Consider the following 17,455-nt stretch of genomic DNA (forward strand, 5'->3'; position numbering starts at 1 on the left):
AACAGACATATTCGAAATCTAGAAGCACGTGGGATTAAAGGGCCGGTGGTAACGTGGGCAAGTAATTGGCTCAGGGATAGGAGGCCGAGAGTAGTGGTGAACGGATGTTTTTTGTGACTGGTGAGAAATATGCAGTGGGATCCCCCAGGGGTCGGTATTCGGACTATTGCTTTTCTTGTTATATATAAATGATTTTGATGTGGCAATAGGGAGTACAATTTCGAAGTTTGCGGATGATACAAAACTTGGTAACGTGGTAAATAGTGAGGAAGATAGTAGCAGACTTCAGGAGGACAAAGACAGACTGGGGAAATGGGCAGTCACGTGACAGATTTAACGCCGATCAGTGTGAAGTGATGCACTTTTAGAAGAAGAACATGGAGAGGCAGTATAATCTCAATGGAACAATTTATGGGGGTTTCTAAGAGCAGAGGGACCTGGGGGTTCATATTCAGAAAACAGGGTAAGTTGATAAGGTGGTTAAGAAAGCGTATGGGATACTTGGCTTTGTAAATAGGGGCATTGAATACATTAAAAAGGGAAATCATACTAATCCTTAGAAATCTTTGGTTAGCCCTCAGCTGAAGTATATTGAACAGATCTGGGCACCACACTTTTGGATGAAAAGGCATTGAAGAGGATTCAGAGCAGGTTGATCTGGATGACACCAGTGATGAGGGACTTCAGTTATGTGGAGAGATTGGAGAAGCTGGGATTGTTCTCCTTACAGCAGAGGTGGTTAACGGGGTACATAATAGAGGTATTCAAAATAATGAGGGGTTTTGAAAGAGCAAGTAGGGAGAAACTGTTTCCTCTGGTAAGTGGGTCGGTAACCGGAGATCACAGATTGAAAATAATTGGCAAAAGAACAAGAGGGGAATTGAGGAGAATTTTTTTCACACAGAGGGTTGTTAAGATCAGGAACGCACTTCCTGAAAGGATGGTGGAAGCAGATTCCATAGAATAATTCAAAAGGCAATTGGACATAATTGAAGAGGACTAATTTGCAGGGTTATGGGGAAAATCTGGGGTGTGGGTCTAATTTGGACAGATCTTCGAAAAAGCTGACACTGGCACGACGGCCGAATGGCCTCCTTCTGTGCTGTAAGTTTCTATGATTCTATGATAACCTTCTGAATCATTGCAATTGATGCTATTCAGTGTTGAGCAACCAAGAAAATTATAACCGTGATATTCGGCTTCTCCATTCCCTTATGAATATCGCAGATTATAATGTCCAGGCGGGGGTGGGACTGAATGTGGGATAGAGTGCGGAGATTGGAATGGAAGCCCAGCAAAATGAACTTGGTCTCATCAGTTTTTGTTGTTTTTCCTACCAGTTGCCCGAAGCAGGCGGTGAACCTTCTTCTTGAGAGAGGATCGTCATTTCAGTTCAGAATGGAAAAGGTATCAAGAAAATCTGGTAAAACGCACACAGAATGATACGGGACTGACAGCACACCCCTTTTAAACAGACACAGATACGGAATAATCCGGGACTAACAGTACGTCCCTTTTTAACGGACACAGACACGGAATGATCCGGTCATAAATCTTCATTGTGGTCCATAAGTTTCTCTTCCGTTCACCATAAGATTTACTCTTTTTACAATGACACCAATGTACAATCTGATATTTCGCGACCATACAATCTCAACACCTTCCTGGAAGGAACTGTTGCTGATTTCGGGAAACAATGCAATACCCACGGTCTGCCGTTTCGAGAAGGATGGGACTTTGACCAGATCTTCTGGGTGGACTGAATGAGAGAAACAAAACAACGACGAGGGTGGGATTCGAACCCACGCGTGCATCGCACAATGGATTAGCAGTCCATCGCCTTAACCTCTCGGCCACCTCGTCGCATGCTGAAGTAAGCGAAAGCTCCTTTATTCAAAATGAAAATACTGGCTATGTTGCCAACCTGAAATGAAAACTGTGAATTGTTTATCCTCAGCAGGTCAGGCAGAATCTTTAGATATGGAAACAGAGTTAACGTTTCAGGTCGATGACCATCACATGAGCATTCCAACTCACTCAACTTGCGCCTTGTAGATGGTTGAACGGCTTGAGGGAATTCGAAGGTGAGTGACTTGGCTCTGAATATCCAGCCTCTGATCTGCTCTTGTAACCACAGTATGTATGTGGCTGGTCCAGTTATGTTTCTGGTTAATGATAACCACTAGTATGTTGATGGTGGGGGTTCGGCGATGTTAATACCAAATCCCAACAGAAGAGATTTACTGTAAAGATTCTAGGGATGAGGGGCATAAGTTTCATGGATTGATTAGAGAAGCTGGGGTTGTTCTGCTTGGAACAGAGACGGTTACGAGGAGATTTGATAGAGGTATTCAAAATCATGAAGGATCTGGACAGAGTAGATAGAGAGAAACTGTTCCGATTGGCGGAAGGTTCAAGGACCAGAGAACATCGATTAAAGGTGTTTGGCAAAATAACGAAAGGTGACATGAGGAGAAACATTTCTGCACAGCGAGTGTTTAGGATCTGGAATGTACCGCCCGAGGGGGTGGTGGAGGCAGATTCAATCATGGTCTTCAATAAGGAACTGGATAAGTATTTTAAACGAAAGAGAATAAGGGCTACAAGGAAAGGGTGGGGGAGTGGGTCTGTCTGGATTGCACTTGCAGAGAGCCGGCACGGACTCGATGTGCCGAATGGCCTCTTTTCGTGCTGTGACCTTTCTATGATTCCATTCTATTTGTGGGAGGCGATGCGAAGCGACCGGAGCGTGACGTAAATCGACCTGCACATGTACTTTCTCTGATAATAAATCCTAGTGTGATGCCAAGAAGAAATTCATAATTATGGTGCATATCATTTTTATTATGCTGACTATAAGAGGTACTCGGTTCACCAGGGCGCCATTGTGCACATTGATTGATACTTCGCCGAGATCACCCCTTACAGTCCCAGCACCTCCGTCTCAGAAACAGTTGGGTGGCAATCCAGACTTTGCTGAATTGTGCAAATAGGTGGAAACCAGCAATGCGGAAAAGCACTTCTTTTTTAAGAAGGGTTTTTGGTGAGGCGGCTAAAATGGAAGGGTGTACAAATTCTGGCAGCAGTGAGATTCGAACCCACATAATTCAGAGATGGAAACCAACATCGCAGACAGCGAAGTTACTCACGCATAGGGTAAGCTATTCAGATCTGAAGATAAATGCCACAGAGCTGAAACATTCCCTCTGGCTCTTTCGCCACAGGTGCTGCCTGACCTTTTCAGCATTTTCTGTTTTCATTTTTGTGATTTCACAATGGCTGTTTTCCTGAAAACACCCAATTTGACCCAAGGACGCAGCTCACACTTCACTTTCCTCACGCGCTTAAAGTCTGCCGTTTCCGAACAAAATCCCCTCCGCGCCGAGCTTTCAAAGGACCTTTCGCTCACGGCCAATCTCCTGTAATCGACAACTTTTCACCATTGCCGCTCTTTTCATTTCTCCTCATTTCTTTTCAATCGGACATTTCCACAGACCTATTACGATCCAGCCGAACATTTCCGACTTTCGTGCACCGCCCAAATTGCCAAAAGTGCACCTTTCAGCCGTCATTCGCAGCTACGTCGCGCCGCCCGTCTCTCCCGCACATCAATTGCTCGGGGAAAAGCGCCAACGACCATGAAAACAAAACCCAGTTCTTCAGTGAACATCCCCCGTGTCACAAGATATCCCATGGTAATTTCACGGAAAAGTATGCCGCTGTCCTTCCGAATGCCTGCCCTGCTTTCTCAGTGCTTGTCTCTGGAACAGTCACGCAGATCGAAATGTATCGATTGGTTTCAAGGCACAAATGAACATTGGTGTGAACGGGACATGTGCCCCCGAGAAACAGCGGTCGATGTAGAGCAAACTTGAAGGCGTAAGAATGTGAAAGTAAATGTTAGAGTGGGCAAGGCCGCAGTAAAGTCTCAATGAAATGGACCATGATTGTGGAAGGAAGGAAAAGCTGGAAGAAGCGGCGGGTCTGAATTTTGGATCATCCAACAGAGACACATGAGAGAACAAAAACAGGATACGGACACAGGTGCTGGAGGCAGAAAGAAAAAGAACGAAAGAAGAGGAATGAAAAGAAAGTTACTTACTTGAGAGCGAAGAGACATTATTGTGCAGACATTGGCTGCAGCAGCGGTGCTGCACCTTTACTTTTCCTACCGTCTCAGTCTTTCTTTGACCTTCTCTGCTGGTGTTGCAGGTTCGATCAGCCAACGCCGTTCAAGGAAGCCTGAGACAACAAAAGAGACAGAGACAGGGAGAAATAGAGAAATGCATACAAAAAAAATAAAGAGAATAAATAGAATCATACAATCATAAAATGTTTACAACACAGAAGGAGGCTATTCGGTCCATCGAACCCGTGCCGGCTCATTATAAGAGCGATCCAGTTGGTCCCACTCCCGCGACGCTTCCCGGTAGCCCTGCATTTATTCCCCTCCAAGTATTTATCCAATTCCTTTTTGAAATTCACGATTGAATTTGCTTCCACCACCCTTTCAGGCAGCGCATTCCAGATTATAACTACTCGCCGGGTAAAGAAGTGTTTCCTCATTTCGCCTTTGGTTCTTTTGGCAGTCACCTCAAATCTGTGTCCTCAGGTTCTCGACCCTTCCGCCAATGGGAACAGTTTCTCTTTATTTACTTTTTCTAAACCCTTCATTATTTTGAACACTTCTATCAAATCTCCTCTTAACATTCTCTGCTCGAAGGAGAACAGCCCCAGCCCGGGGTAAATGCGGTCAATTAGCTTCAATTCATTTATTTGTGCATTCAACAGCTCTTTCAACGTTACTGTGAAATAATGGTAGCGCGGCCACGCGGTCTAAGGTGTTACATTTAATTTCTATGGAGGCGTGGGTTTGAATCCCACTGCTGTTAGAATTTCTGCCAATGTTTATTTTGACCTGTTCACAGAAAACCCGAATGTAGTGCGATGGAGCAGAGGATGTGAAAGAAGCTGAAAGTGAAAGTGTAGATATTATTTTCATCACGGGCACAGGACACGTTCCCACAGGTGAGGGCCGCTCACCTTAATATTCCTTCCAGCAGAGTGGGACGGGTGATCAAAGTGACCGGGCTCTTGCGGCGCGATCAGTCAGTGGGCGGTCCTTATATGACAGTCCAGGGTCGGGAAATGGCGAGGTTGTTAGTTGAGTCTCATCTAGATCAACCAATCCTTTTCTTTGTGAACATTTCGAACGGAGTAGAATGTGCAATCGGTGTGTTACAAAATGCATCTAGTTATTTGTTCAGCCATGTGGTTCCTCCGGCCTACGCTGTTGTAAAAACAGATGAGATGTTTAGTTTTATTAGTTTACAGGAAGGAGGCTGCGGAATTGGAGCTACAAACCGTGATTTTGATCCATCGACAAATTATGGGATTTAACTGGAGCTTTAAACCAGCGGGTTAGACCGCTCAGTCACGATACTTTAATTCTTGCGATTTTCAGGAGCTACAAGAGGGTTGTTTCCCTTCTTTGATGAACATTCGTGATCCTGTTGCGGTTTTGCTGCAAAGTTCTAATTCCCACCGCCAAAATTGAGCCCTCAACTTCAACGGTAGTGAAATTGGAATCCACAACTTTAGAACTGCTAATTGGAAGTCCAACGTGCTACTCATTGCGCCACAAATCGGCTGTCGATTATGTGATTTCACATTACCCATTTGCTGCTTATGATTTTTTGCTGCGGTGGAGCAAGTGGTTCGAAAGCTCAGTGGGGATTCACAGCAGCTCCTGAGAAATCGACACAGCGACGGATTCTCCAATGCCTAGTGATCTGTTTGTCTGTCTGTCTGTCTCTCTCTATTCGTCTTGCTCTCTCTCGCTTTCTCTCTTGAACTCTCACTCTCCCCGTTTATTTCAAGAAGGCTGGAATACAAAGGGGTGGAAGTTATGTTACAGCTGCACAGAGCTCTGGTGAGACCCCATCTGGAGTGCTGCATTCAGTTCTGGACACCCCACCTCAGGAAGGATGTGTTAACCTGGAGGCTCGAGGGGCTGAATGGCCTATTCCTGTTCCTATGCTCCAATAAATGAAAAAATAATTCAAGTATAGAGACCCTAATGTATAAGGGTATCCGTTCACCACAACTCTCTGCCTCCCATTCCTGAGCCAATTAGGTGCCGACGTTACCACTGGTCCTTTAATTCCACGTGCTTCTAGTTTTCGCATAAGTCTGTTACGTGTTAATTTCTAAAATGCGTCCTGAAAATAGCTGTCACCCCGTAATTTTATACTTAAGCAATAAGAATACGGATGTTCCGACCGAGTGATAGATCGGGTTCATTCCCATTACCCGAAGGTGACGGGACCGAGGAGGGGAAATCCCATCTGGGTTTATATTTTCCGAAAACGGAGACGGAAAATAGCAAAGCTCATCCCGCCGAAATCCAACAATTGGACTGAAGATCCGACAGTCTTTTCCATCCCTGGTTTCCAGACCTGGCCGTTCAAGGAAGCCTGATCAGTCCATCAAGGTTAAACACCGAGAGAGAAGAAACGCAGACAGCGATAGAGAGATGCATGCAAAGAAATACAATAGTATAAATCTCCAAATTCCGTGATTGAGCAGAATTTATGGTACAGCTTTTTTGAAATTCTGTCTCAAGTCTTGAAATCTCATAGGTGAACATTGGGTTGGATTATCCCTTAACCTCTGAGAGAAGTAAACACTGCCTGGTAATTACAGCTCTTATTTATTTGACTGTTTCACAATCGTCGTGTAAGTTGGTTTCGAGCCCCCAGTGAATTTCACGACCATGCTTGATCCATAATTTAACACAAAGGGCACCGCGCAACTGTAGAGTCGATTGCGTAGGGTAATCACAGGAACTCTGCCAGATTGCATGTTCTAGACATGTATCCAAAGCTACATGTGCTGCCTGCAGCCGTGTGTCCATTGGTGGTTCAGTGGTGGAACCCTCGCCTGCCGGCGGGAAACCAGAGGTTTGGTTCCAGGCCAATGCAGCATCCTTTACCTTTTTTGTTCTGTAGCCATGAGATTGTCTGAATTGGGATAAATTCATGTGCCGGCTTCAATCTACAACTTCTTGAAAGATTATCTTCATTTCGTCTACTTGTGTTGCATGGACAAACCCTCTGCTTTCTTTCCTCTGGTGCTCAAACATGCTCTGCTGGAGATAAGTCAAAACTGCCTTCCACACCGCTGAAAAGATGTAAGAAGCCAATTGGTGATTTTTGACTAAAAATGGGGACATAACAGGGCTCATTGGGAATTTTGAACGATTCGAACTTCCTGAGCGACATTCAGACCCAAAGACCAACAAGCAACAGAGCCGTGCAGCCGCTGTAAAATTTCGCTGCCATGCAGCCGTTCCGCCATCCTTTCAGAAGGCTCTGTCCATACAATCCCGCTTTCTTCTACGATGCACGATGTGGAGCAATATCAGGTTCCACACTGATCATTTCATATCAACAATATTTCTCGCCCTTTATCAAATTTGCTTTGAATGTAAGACTTGCATTATCAAGTAACACTTTGCAGAATGAATTGCTTTGAAACAACATAATCGTCTGTCTCGACATCGTCATAGTTTACATTCTCCCTTAAGTATAGTTTACTCAAATTGCTGCTTTTAATCACTATGAGAGTAACATAAATGTACATATGCAGTGCGTGTACGTATGAGTATTGGTGGCTCTGGGATAGAATTCTGGCCTCTGACACGGATTCGATTCGCGGACAATGCATGAACGTTTCATGTTTTGCACCAATTAGGAAGATGAGTTCAGCCACTCGAGCCGGTTCCGCAATTCAGTGAGATCATGGCTGATCTGTGACCTAATTCCATACAACTGCCTTCGCTCCGTATCCCTTAATACCACTGGTTAACGAAAAAATCTATCAGTCTCAGGTTTAAAATTAACAATTAAGCTAACACTGTCGCTTGCAGAAGAGAGTTCCAAACTTCTACCCCCCTTTGCTTGTCGAAGTGTTAACTAATTTCACTCCTGAAATTCCTGACTCCAATTTTTAGGCCAGGTTCCCGAGTCCTAGACATCCGAACGAGCGGGAAGAGTTTCTCTCCATCAACACCAACAGTTCCCCGTAATATCCTGAAAACTTCAATCAAATCAGCCCTTATTCTACTGAATTCCAGGGAATACAACCCTAGTTTGTGTAATCTCCCCTCGTAATTTAACCCTTGGATTCCAGGTATCAATCTAGCAAAATTACACTGCACTACCTCCACGGCCAAAATATCCTTCCTCAGTTGCGGTGCCCAGAATTGAACACAGTACTCCAGGTGTGGTCTAACCAGAGCTTTGTATAGCTGTAGCATAATGTCTATCACCTTGTATTCTGGTCCTTTAGATATAAAAGCTAGTTTTCCATTAGCCTTTTTGATTATTTTCTGTACCTGTCCATGACATTTTAATGATCTATGTATATGGACCGCTAAGTCCCTTTGGAACTCCACGGTTTCGATCATTTCACCAGTTAGAACGTATTCTGATCAATGCTCTGTAGGTCCAAGTTGGATGACCTCACACTTACCTAAATTGAAATCCATTTGCCACAGTTTTGCCCATTCATTTATGATATTAAATACTCTCTGTAATGTTCTGCTTCCATCTACTTTGCTTGCAGTGCTGCCCATCTTGGTGTCATCTGCACATGTCGCTCTCTATCCCGTCATCTTATATCAATGAGACCGACTGCACTGGGGCAAATTCACATTCAGCTTCAATCTCCTCATCATATTGAGACATTTATTTTTTCACCTGTGTTGTGCCTTGGAAATTTCCGCACTCTGTCCTCTGGAGCTCAAACATTCTCTGGATATAATTCAATTCCACCAAAAGCAACATTGAAAAGATATCGGAAGCGAATTGGTGACTTTTCACTAAAAGCACAGAAACAGGAGGGGTGATGCGGGATTTGAAGCTGAGATCGCGCGCGTATCACATAACACAACACTCAAAGCGAAAATCACACCCCGAGACCAACAAACCGCTGATGCTGAAGCCGTGGAGTCAGTTGAAAGGTGCGCTGCCTCCCACAGACGATCGGCCATCCTGTCAGACCTCTTCTGTCCATCCAATCTCGTTTTCTGTTCCGGTGCACAGCAATATCAAGTTGCACATTAACTATTTCCAGTCACCAATATTAGTCTCCGTTTAACAAATTGGTTTCGACTGTACGACTTGAATTATGAAGTAAGACGTTTCAGAATTAGTTGCTCTGAAACTACATTGCTTGGGAGGAGACTGAGAGGTGCAGATAAACAGCAAAACCTTGGAGTGCATGTCCACAGATCCCAGAAGGTAGCAGAACAGCTAGATAAGGTGGTTAAGAAGCCATAAAGAATATTCTCCTTTATTAGCCGAGGCACAGAATACAAGAGCAGGGGAGGTTCTGGTAGAAATTTATAAAACAATAGTTAGGCCACAGCAAGAATACTGCATACAGTTGTGGTCACCACATTACAGGAAAGATGTGATTGCACGAGAAAGGGTGCAAAGGAGATTTAAGACAATGTTGCCAGAACTGGAGAATTTTAGCTATGAGGATAGATTCGATAAGCTGGGGTTGTTTGCTTTGGAACTGAGGAGGCTGTTGGGAGATTTAATTGAGGTGTATAACATTATGACGGGCCTCGATCGAGTGTATAGTAAGGACCTATTTCCCTTCGTAGGGAGGTCAATAATCAGGATACATCAATCTTAGGTAATCGGTAGAATGATTAGAGGGGAGTGAATTTTTTTTTCCATCCAGAGGGTGGTGGGTGTGGGGGTCGGAAAATCACTGCCAGAAAGGGTGGGAGAGGCGGAAACCCTCATCGCATTGAAAAATAAAAACTTCAATACGCACGTGAAGATCCATAACCGACAAGATTAGGGACTAAACGCTGGAAAGTGTGATGAGGCTCGGTACCGATTTTTCGGCCGGCACAGGCACGATGTGCAGAATGGCTTCCTTCTTTGGCATAACTTTCTCGGATTCTATGATATAATTGCCGTCTGTCTCGGCATCGCGATAATATACACTCGACCAGAAGTATACTTTAATCAAATTGATGCTTTGTTTCACTGTGAGAGTGAAGAGACATAAGTGTGTAGACAATAGCTGCAGCAGCTGGGTTGCACCTGTACTTTTCCAACCGTCTCAGTGCCTTTTTTTTACCTTTCTCTGCTGGTTTTGCAGGCGAGATCAGCCTTCGCCGTTCAAGGAAGCCTGACAAGCCCGTCGGGCACAACAGAGAGAGAAGAGACAGAGACAGGGAAAGATAGAGAGATGCATGCAAAGAAAATAAAGAGTATAAATGTCAGGTTTTGCAAACGACCAGAATTTAAGTTACAGATTGAGAGAGATTCCTTCTCGGGTCTTGAAATCTTGCAAGAGAAGATTGGACGCTCAATTAAAAGCACCAGCCACGTTGAAGTATCTCTGATGCTGGGAGAGCGGTAAATGCAGTCAATTAACTCCAATTAATCTATTTGAGCATTGAAGAGATCTTTCAACAGTTGGGGGTTGCGAGCAGAATTGAAACCGAGGCTGAAAAACTCCAATGGAGTTTTGAGACCAACGCTTGAACCACTCGGCCATCGCAGCTGTCAACGGCATGTTCGTTTAGACAGCATTCCATATAGGAACATGTAACTTCTGCAAAAAACAAGCATTGGTGGTTCAGGGGTAGAATTCTCGCCTGCCACGCGGGAGACCCGGTTTCGATTCCCGGCCAATGCAAGATCGTTTTGCATTCTGCACCAAGGAGGAACTTCGGAACAGGATTCCGGTATTTGGTCCTTCCAGCCTGTTCCGCAACTCAATACGATCATGGCTGAGTTGTGACCGAAATCCCTGTATCCGCCTTAGTCCCATATCTCTTAAGATCTTTGGTTAACAAAAATCGATAAATCACGGGTTTGAAATTAACAATTGAGCTCGCATCAACTGCCGTTTATGGAAGAGAGTTCCAAACTTCTCCAACACTTTGCTTGTCGAAGTGTTTCCGAACTTCACTCCTGAAAGTCCTGACTCTAATGTTTAGCCGATGTCCCCGAGTCCAAGACACCCCAACGAGCGGAAATAGTTTCTATCCATCTACCACATCAGTTCCTCTTAATATCTTGAACATTTCGATCACATCAACCCTTAATCTACTAAATTGAAGGGAATACAACTATAGTTTGTGTAATCTCTCCTCGTAATTTATCGCTTAGAGTCCAGTTATCTTTCTAGTAAATCACACTGCACTCCCTCCAAGGCCAATATATCCTTCCTAAGGTGCGGTGCCCAAAACTGAACACAGTACTCCAGGTGTGGTCCAACCAGAGCTTTGTGTAGCTGTAGCATAATGTCTATTCTCATCCTCCAAACATATAGGCCACCATTCCATTAGCCTTTTTGATTATATTCTGTTCCTGTCCATGACATGTTATTGATCGATGTACATGGACACCGAAGTTCCTTTGGAACTCCACAGTTTCGAATGTTTCACCTTTTATAAAGTATTCTGATCTATCCTTTTGAGGTCCAAAGTGGATGACCTCACACTTGCCTAAATTGAAATCCATTTGCCACAGTTTTGCCCATTCATTCATTATATTAATGTCTCTCTGGAATTTACCAGAATGATACCCGGACTTCAAGGGTTAAGTTACGAAGAGAGATTACACAAATTGGGGTTGCATTCTCCAGAGTTTCGAAGGTTAAGGGGTGATCTGATCGAAGTTTATAAGATATTAAGGGGAACAGATAGGGTGGATAGAGAGAAACTATTTCCGCTGGTTGGGGGTTTTGGAAGTAGGGGGCACTGTCTAAAAATTAGAGCCAGACCTTTCAGGAGCGAGATTAGAAAACATTTCGACACACAAAAGGTTGTAGAAGTTTGGAACTCTCTTCCGCAAATGGCAATTGATACTAGCTCAATTTATAAATTTAAATCTGAGATAGATAGCTTTTTGGCAACCAAAGGTATTAAGGGATATGGGCCAAAAGCAGGTATATGGAGTTAGATCACAGATCAGCCATGATCTTATCAAATGGCGGAGCAGGCACGAGGGGCTGAATGGTCTACTCCTGTTCCTGTGTTCCTCTTCCTATATAATCTGCACTGCTTATAACGCTGCCCATTTTGGTGTCATCGGCAAACTTCCATATGTCGTTCCCTGTCCCGTCATCCAATATCAATGAGACCACCTGAATAGGGGGAGATTCACATTCAGCATCAATCTCTGCATCATCTTGAGACATTTTATTTACTTCACATGTGTTGCACTTTGGAAACTTCAGCACTCTGTCCTCTGGAGCTCAAACATGCACTTTAATCCTACCAACAGGAACACTGAAAAGATGTCAGAAGCCAATTGGTGAATTTTACACTCAACGTAGCTGAACAGCAAGAGCTTATTGGGGATTTTACCCCGGGACTCTCAGCTATTAATCAACCAAAGCCCCCGAAACAAGAATCATACATCTAGACCAACCAGACGCTGTTACTTACATCCTGAAGCCAGTTTAAAGTTTCGCTGTCTCCCATAGCCGATCGGCTACCCTTTCAGACCTCTTCTGTCCATCCAATCTCGTTTTCTATTCCGGTACACAGCAATATCAAGTTGTACACTAACTATTTCCAGTCACCAATATTCGTTTCCCTTTACTAAATTGGTTTCGTCTCTACGACTTATATTATCAAGCAAGATGTTTCAGAATTAGTTGCTCGGAAACTACATTGCTTTGGAGGATACTGAGAGGTGTCGTTAAAAAGAGAGACCTTGGAGTGCATGTCCACAGATCCCTGAAGGGAAGAGGAGAGGTGGTTAAGGTGGTTAAAGAGGTATAAAGGATACTTTGCTTTATAAGCCGAGGCATAGAATGTAAGAGCAGGGAGGTTATTCTGGAACTGAATAAAACACAAGTTCCGCTACAGCTGGAGTATTGCGTACAGTTTTGGTCACCACATTACAGGAAAGATGGGACTACACTCGAAATGGTACAGAGATTTACGACGATGTTGCGAAGAGTGGAGAATTTTGGCTATGAGGATAGATTGGATAGGCTGAGGTTGTTTTCTCTGGAACCGACGAGGCTGAGGCGAGATTTAATTGAGGTGTATAAAATTATCACGGGCCTCGATAGAGTGGATAGGAAGGACCTGATTCACGTAGCAGAGAGTTCAATAAAAAGGGTCATAGATTTAAGGTAATTGGTAGAAGGATTAGAGCGGAGCAGAGGGGAATTTTGTTCCACCCAGCGGGTGGTGGGGGTCTGGAACTCACTGCCTGAGAGGGTGGGAGAAGCAGAAACCCTCATCGGGTTTAAAAAGGACTTCAATATGCACTTGAAGAGCCGTAACCGACAAGACTACGGACTAAACGCTGGTAAATCGGGTGATGCTGGATATCTCTTTTCCGGCCGGTACAAACATGATGGGCCGAATGGCCTCCGCTAACGTAAATTTTAATGATTCTATGATATGTTTTGCCGTCTGTCTCGGCATGGTGATAACATACACTCTCCCATAAGTATACTTTAATCAAATTGGTGCTTTGTTTTACTGTGAGAGCGAAGAGATCTTAATGTTTAGACATTGACTGCAGCAGCTGGGTTGCACCTTTACTTTTCCAACCGTCTCAACCTTTCTTTAACCTTCTCTGCTGGTGTTGCAGGATCGATCAGCCGTCGCCGTTCACGGAAGCCTGAGAAGTCCATTAGAGGACAAAACAAGAGACAGAGACAGGGAGAGATAGAGAAATGCATGCAAAGAAAATAAAGAGTATAAACAGAATCATAGAATCATAAAATGGTTACAGCAGAGAGGGAGGCCATTCGGCCCATCGAGCTCGTGCCGGCTCGTTGTTAAAGCAGTCAAGATAGTCCCATTCCCCCGCTCCTTCCCGTTAGCCCTGAATTTATTTCCCTTCAAGTATTTATCGAATTCCTTTTTGAAAGCCGCCTTTCAATCAGCGCATTCCAGATTATAACTACTCGCTGGGTAAAGAACTGTTTCCTCATATCGCCTTTGGTTCTTTTGCCAATCACCTTAAATCTGTGTCCTCTGGTTCTCGACCCTTCCGCCAATGGGAACAGTTTCTCTTTATTTATTTATCTCAACCCTTCATGATTTTGAACACTTCGATCAAATCTCCTCTTAACGTTCTCTGCTCGAAGGAGAACAACCCCAGCACCGGCTAAATGCGGTCAATTAGCTTCAATTCATTTATTGGAGCATTAAACAGCTCTTTAAACATTACTGTGACATTATGGTAGCGCGGCCTCGCGGTCGAAGGTGTTAAATTTAATTTCTTTCGAGGCGTGGGTTTGAATCCCACTGCTCTTAGAATTTCTGCCAGTGTTTATTTTGACCTGTTCACAGAAAACCCGATTGTAGTGCGATGGAGCAGAGGATGTGAAAGAAGCTGAAAGTGAACGTGCAGATATTATTTTCATCACGGGGACAGGACACGTTTCTCACCTTAAGATTCTTTGCAGCAGAGTAGGAGAGGTGATCAAAGTGACCGGGCTCGAGCAGTGCAATCAGTCAGTGCGCGGTCCTTATATGACCGTACAAGGTCGGGAAATGGCGAGGTTGTTAGTCGAGTCTCACTTAGATCAACAAATCCTTTTCCTTGTGAACATTTCGAACGGAGCTGAACGTATAATTGAGGTGTTCCAAAATGCATCAATTATTTGTATCGCCACGTGGTTCCTCTTGTTGCAATATCAGATGAGATATTTAGTGTTATTAGTTTACAGGAGGGAGGCTGCGGTATTGGAGCCGCAAACTATGATTTTGATCCATCTACAAATTATGGAATTTAGCCTGAGCTTTAACCCTGCGCGTTCGACCGCTCAGTCACGATACTTTCCATCTTGCGATCTTCAGGAGCGACTTTCACAGGAATAGAATTACTGCAAGCAAGAAGTCTACCCCTCAAGCACCAATGCTCGCACGGCAGCAGGATGCATGTGTCCAGTTGGAAACCTGACTGAAGGAACATGCAGTCTGACAGAGCCGGAAGTCCAGCAGATTGACTTTTGTGGTGAGCAGATGATGTGCCTCCTTCTTGAGAGTGTTTCGCCAATCCAGCTCAGAGTGGATTAAGCATTATAAATTCGGGTGGGACTGGAGCCACTTGTATCAGATGAAGTGTAGGGGGTTATTTCCCTTCCTTGACGAGCATTAATGATCCTGTTGCGGTTTTGCTGCAAAATTTCACTTCCCAGCGCCGAAATCACCGAACCCTGAACTAAAATTCAACGATGGTGAGATTTGGACACACAACCTTTGCAGTGATTTGAAGAAGTCCCACGTGCTATCCATGGCACCACAAATCGGCTGTCGATTAGGTTATTTCACGTTACCCATATGCTGTTTTGGAACTTTTGCTGCGGTGCAGTAAGTGGTTCAAAAGCTCAGTGGGGATTCACAGCGCTCCTGAGAAATCGACACAGGGACGGTTTGTGCAATGCATAATCCTCTCTCTCTCTCCCATTTGCTCACTCTCGCTTTCTCTCTTGAGCTCTCACTCTCCCCGTTTATCTCAAGAGGGCTGGAAAACAAGGGGTGGATGTTATGTTACAGCTGCACAGAGCTCTGGCAAGACCCCAACTGGAGGATTGCATTCAGTTCTGGGCACCCACCTCAGGAAGGATGTATTAACCTGGACGCTCGAGGGGCTGGATGGTCTACTCATGTTCCTAAGTTCCAATGAATGGAACAATAATTCAAGTATAGAGACCCTAATGTCTCAGGATGAGTGAGTGAAGAATGTTTTCTGTTTGAAGTACTGATTTCATTAATTGAATACTCCCAGTGTCCTACCTCATTGCAGCCCAGTCCGGACAAACTGCTCGCACAAAGTGGCATTTTCTGTGAGAACACGAAAGACTTGTTCAGGCCATGACAGTACCGAGTGCGGGCAGGCCTGCGCGTGAAATGGAAAATGAGGTGAAATACTCCAACAAGCAGCGGATGTCTCTGTTCCCATTTCCAAAATGCACGCACGCACGGGCCCATGATCCCCACTCACACTCTCCTTCCAATCTCACACACCTCGCTTTGGTTTGAAATCGTGTATGTTTTCACAATGGGATTTAATTTGAAGAAAGCAGTGCTGTAACAACCCGGGGATATTGAAGAGATGCAGTACAAGAAGATACCTTAAAGGCAAATGATAACAATGACTGTTCTCACACTGTGAGCTACAGTTAAAGGCTGACAACATTTAAAATCTCATGCAGCAGGTCCGGGTCCAAATCTTTCACGTGGCATCTCCTTCTGTTTCTGTCACTCCTTTTCCTCCACGTAGAGTGGATTTGGAATTCCTGTGCGGCTGCATTGCGCATTTTCCAGATCTGCTTCGAGCGCAATTCACTCCAGTTCATCAATTGCACACATTAGTTTGATCAAGGGGAGAGGACACCTTTTCACAGACAAGGGCTGTTCATCCTATTGTTTTTCTAGCAGAGGAGGGCAGATGATCAAAGTAACCGGATTGGGTGGACTGTCCGTACAGGTGCCTGGTGGGCTCGTGGTTATGATTCGGCGTTCACACCTATATAATTAATTACATGAAACCAAATAAACTCGACGAAAAGAGGAATATTTATTTAAACACCATTAACCAACCTATAACTTTCTGTTGCAGACTGAAAGAGACGCTAACGAGGTTACCGAGTGACAGTCACAAGTTTAATAATGATTTGTTTTGTATGTGAAACGCTTTTCAGACTGCATTTTAGGAGACTGGTTGCACAGCTTGCTAAAGTAAAACATGCCATCATGTCGTGATCGCGGGTTTGATTGTTGTATGGTCTGATAAGGGGCTTTGTTTTGGGTTTTCGTAATTTTAAAATCCAAGCTTTACAATCAGATCCACAGACAAATTCACGCGACAATTTTATTGAATAGCATCCATTGCAACTTTACCCCTGGGCCGGAGAAACACGTCTTTATTTTTATTTTTCTTTCTCCGGTTTGCAGAGAAACGTTTAACTCGCGGCCTGTTCCCATTAATGATCATCAGCAACAACAGAAAGACAGAGCGGGTCTGACCGCCCCGAGATGTGGAAAATGTATCAGTTTAGAACAAATGCATCACATCAAATAGTCACCCGGCAACGAGAGAGACAAAACCAAGAGAAAAAGGCAGAAGGTAACAGAGAAATAAAAACCAAATACAGACGATATCAATATTTCCCATCGTTGATGTCTCTCTGTTCCATCCCCAATCCTTCAGTGGTGGGGATAAAATTTCACTGCAAATAAATGCGAGAATCGACCCAAAGAAGAAGAAACTAAATAACCAAAAACTGCCAAACACTGGATTACACCAAAGACCTTTAAGTTTTCAGTCTAATGCAACCGCGACTGAGCTATTGGGACACCAAAGCAAATGCAACTTTTCGCCATTGTCTTGCTAGAAAATATAACCCCAGCGACGCCTTGCTGTTCATTACCGCACTTCAT

The 17,455-nt window shown here is 44.2% G+C and overlaps 2 non-coding genes across 2 annotated transcripts; one reads left to right on the forward strand and one right to left on the reverse strand.

Annotated features, from left to right (window-relative positions):
- Window positions 1-1,781: 1,781 nt before the first annotated feature.
- On the reverse strand, window positions 1,782-1,863 carry trnas-gcu (transfer RNA serine (anticodon GCU)). Its single transcript has one exon. It is a non-coding gene; the product is annotated as a tRNA-Ser (tRNA).
- An 8,794-nt stretch (window positions 1,864-10,657) lies between these two features.
- trnag-gcc (transfer RNA glycine (anticodon GCC)) lies at window positions 10,658-10,728 on the forward strand. Its single transcript has one exon. It is a non-coding gene; the product is annotated as a tRNA-Gly (tRNA).
- The last annotated feature ends 6,727 nt before the right edge of the window (window positions 10,729-17,455 follow it).

Source organism: Heptranchias perlo, chromosome 20 (assembly GCF_035084215.1).
Source record: "Heptranchias perlo isolate sHepPer1 chromosome 20, sHepPer1.hap1, whole genome shotgun sequence".
NCBI classification, from domain to species: Eukaryota; Metazoa; Chordata; class Chondrichthyes; order Hexanchiformes; family Hexanchidae; genus Heptranchias; species Heptranchias perlo.